Source organism: Poecilia reticulata, linkage group LG12 (assembly GCF_000633615.1).
Source record: "Poecilia reticulata strain Guanapo linkage group LG12, Guppy_female_1.0+MT, whole genome shotgun sequence".
Lineage (NCBI taxonomy): Eukaryota > Metazoa > Chordata > Actinopteri > Cyprinodontiformes > Poeciliidae > Poecilia > Poecilia reticulata.
Window position 1 is genome coordinate 12,716,495 of NC_024342.1, and position 3,283 is coordinate 12,719,777.

The window sequence follows — 3,283 nt, forward strand, 5'->3', positions numbered from 1 at the left end:
CGAAAAAGAATCCGACCTGTGCTGTTCAGACTGCCATGAAAAGATCAGATACAGGTCGCATTACGTCAAAAAAAATCGGAATTGGGTCACTTCAGGGTAAACGCACCCTTAGAATCCTCTCATTTAGTGTCAGAAGAACAGATCTATTTAAACCTATTTAAAAAATAAAAGTCCCCAAAACATCTCAAAGGTAAAAATGCCTATAGTCAAAGTTGTATGTGTTGACAAAACAAAATATTTGCAATAGTTATACTCCTAAGTAGAATTTGGTAGTGTATTAATTATCATTATTACAGTTATTGATATAACTGAATTATAAAKATTTGTTATCCTCTATTCCTGTCTTGTGTTTAATTCCAGTGTTGTCAGTGTGCTTCAACTGAAAATGATTTTATGAAAGAATTATTTCATGCAGAAAAAGTAATAAAAAAAATCTGCAATGTACAGAAGGCCAAAAATAAAAAATCTGTCCATGCTCTTTCTCAGCTGACAAATTGCCATTACTGCCTTTTGTGTCACTGCACATTTGGCAAACCTTTTATCACAGCAGGGTGGAGGCGGGAGGGACACAGGTGCAGCCATTAAAACGAATTTGATGTGTACAAAGTGGCAAGCTCTTGTAATCGCAGCGATTAATAATGCTCGGGCCAGGAAATYGTTGATCAAAGCTGTAAATGTACTCATTTTCCGTAACGGTATCTGATGTGCCTACTGCAGTTTATGTCAAAACAGGTCCTGAGGTTTGCTCTGTTTTTTGTGTGTGTTTTTTTTCAGAGCTGAGGATAAGTTTGTGTGTTTCAGTCTCAAACAATGAACAAGAAAAAAGATATTTCTTTCAAAGCCCAACGGTGAAGCTTTTTACCAGGATGAAACAAAGAATCTTGAATTTGTTTTGTTTCTTGTTRCTGTGTAACATATCTTAATAAATTTTTAGTATTTAATTGTATAGACAATGTTTATAGACATCTTTGTGTATAATAATATGCTCAAGTGATTAAAGAACCGTATTATTAGCCTCAAAGAATGCTACACTGCAACTTTTATTTTTTCATCTTTGCTTTTTTTCAACCTGCAACTGCACCAGGAATGAGTTCAGCTGAACGTTATCTCATTTTTTTTGTAGTACAATAAATCCGTGGTTTCTCCAACTTTTTGGAACCCAGAAGTTGGAGCAACAGAAGCTGGTGACTAAATTTACTTTACAAAAAGTCCCACCTTTAACCGTTTCTGTCATTTAGTTAMATTTTTGAAGAGGACCCTAAACCCTTAAAATGGTTGCCTTTTTAAATATCGTAACACTTTGTCAGCATTTGTGAGACAGATGTAGAAAAGACTGAAAGCAATGCTCTTCAGTCTCTTTTGTCAGAAAAAGCAATAAAACACACAGAAACGCAGATTATCGTATTTTCACAAACACACTCACGCACGCGCGCGCGCGCACACACACACACACACAAGTCTTTACTGTCAGTATTTAGAATTTTATTAGCATTAGGTATGCATCATGTAAGTACATGTTTTGACCACTAGAGGTAGCTTGAACATTACTAAATCACGTCTTTGTCCCTGCAGCTTAGTTTTAATGAATGTTGTTCCAATTTTCAACCAGTTGTAGTATTCAACAATTTCTAAGCAGTTTATTCAAATGTGACTAGACGTTTTTAGTGGCATATTCTCACACTAAACTACTGAAAAAAAAAAATCTTTAATTTTGAACTTGTACATGGATTTGACTTAAAAACAAATTTTTCACTAAAATGTTTATTGGCAACTTAATAATTTCTACCAAATTGCAATGCATGTTTAATTTTTTTTAAAGTTGTTGATCAACTTGAGGCTTTCGTTTATCAACATATGTGACCCAGAGGCCTATTTCAAATAAAATCTTTTCAAAATATTACATAATAGAGAGAGTGCAATTGAATTGAGGCAGATGCACCCATATATGCAGACTGAACAATAATGAAAAAAAATATTTGAAATAACTGGGACTGTGAGGAACTAGACTGGACATTGTTGTTGGCGAAGTGTGACCTCTTTAGGTCAGTAAGTCTTCCTTGCAAATACTAAATGATATTTATATGAGTAGTGGTTGTTTGAAAGGCAGTTTGCAAAATTGTACCAGAAATTGTTCTGCGACTGTGTGCTTTGGTTAGATTAGTTAGACATTGAGCTGGTCAGGATCAAACACTTCTGGTTGGTTTAGTGTCAAAGACTAAATATGTGGTAAAACACCTCATGCTCACCTTAAGTACAATAAGAACATGTTTCACTTTAAAAGTTCCTGCTTAAAGTTAATACAGTCAAGAGTTCCTTGAACTCGCAGGACATTTAAACAGAAATATGGTGGCCACTGACCAAAAAATTATAATTGTACATTTTAACAGATAAAAATAATTCAAATTTGGTCCAAATTAATAAGATTTAAAGTAAACACAAACAAAAACAACCTTTTTCCATGGATATCTCATTTCCAACACCTGAATCCTTTAGAAAGTCTGTGGGTTGAGCTGAAGTGCATGAGAGGATAATGAATGATCTAGAGAGATTGTGCAAAGAGGAATGATCAAAGACCCATCTTTGTTTTGAAATACTATAGGAAAAGACTACGTTCTCTTTCTACTGGCAAAAGGGGCCTTTACACAATATTAACAGCAGGGATGCTTATAATTGTGGCACCCCAGCCCTTATAGACAGCTCTATTGTTTCTGCCTTTTCCAGATAGTTTTGTGATAGGATAACAGTAAAAGAACCGTGCTACACTCTAAACCCTATGAAAGTTAATGACATTTTGTTTCATCCATTAAACACTGAATTTTTGACTGTGGAGAAGTTTACGTTATTGAGAAAAGTTTAAAAATTCTACCTGGAACTGGAATGTCCAATAGCGTGCTAAAATCCTTTATAAATTAATATAAGTTAATGCATCACATAAATATGGGATCAATTATGTTTGTTACAGAAGACAAAAACGTAAACAAGAGTAACTTCTCAGAATGTATAACCTGCAGCAGAAAGTAACAGAAGACCTGGTACATTCTGTTGCCGCGATTTTTGGTAAAAGCAGTGCAAGTCCACACTTTATCTTGTTAACAGTTTTCAATATAAATCAATAATACATGCTCGCTGGCAGGCTCAGTGGTGCTTAGCAGTGATTTCACAGACTGGTACACCCAGGAGTAGGCAGGCAGCTGGGAAGCAATTTTGCTACATTGGTGATGATGAGCCCCCGGTGAGGCAGGTGCCAGGGATGCAGCAGGGGCGTGCCCAGTCGAGATAGCTA

General features: G+C 35.5%; 1 long non-coding RNA gene across 1 annotated transcript in view; it reads left to right on the plus strand.

Moving 5' to 3' along the window:
- Positions 1-946, plus strand: part of LOC103473576 (uncharacterized) — a 4,775-nt gene extending 3,829 nt beyond the window's left edge. The window contains exon 3 of the long non-coding RNA XR_535045.1: positions 775-946. This is a non-coding gene — a long non-coding RNA (uncharacterized LOC103473576). The remainder of the gene's footprint in view (positions 1-774) is intronic.
- The last annotated feature ends 2,337 nt before the right edge of the window (positions 947-3,283 follow it).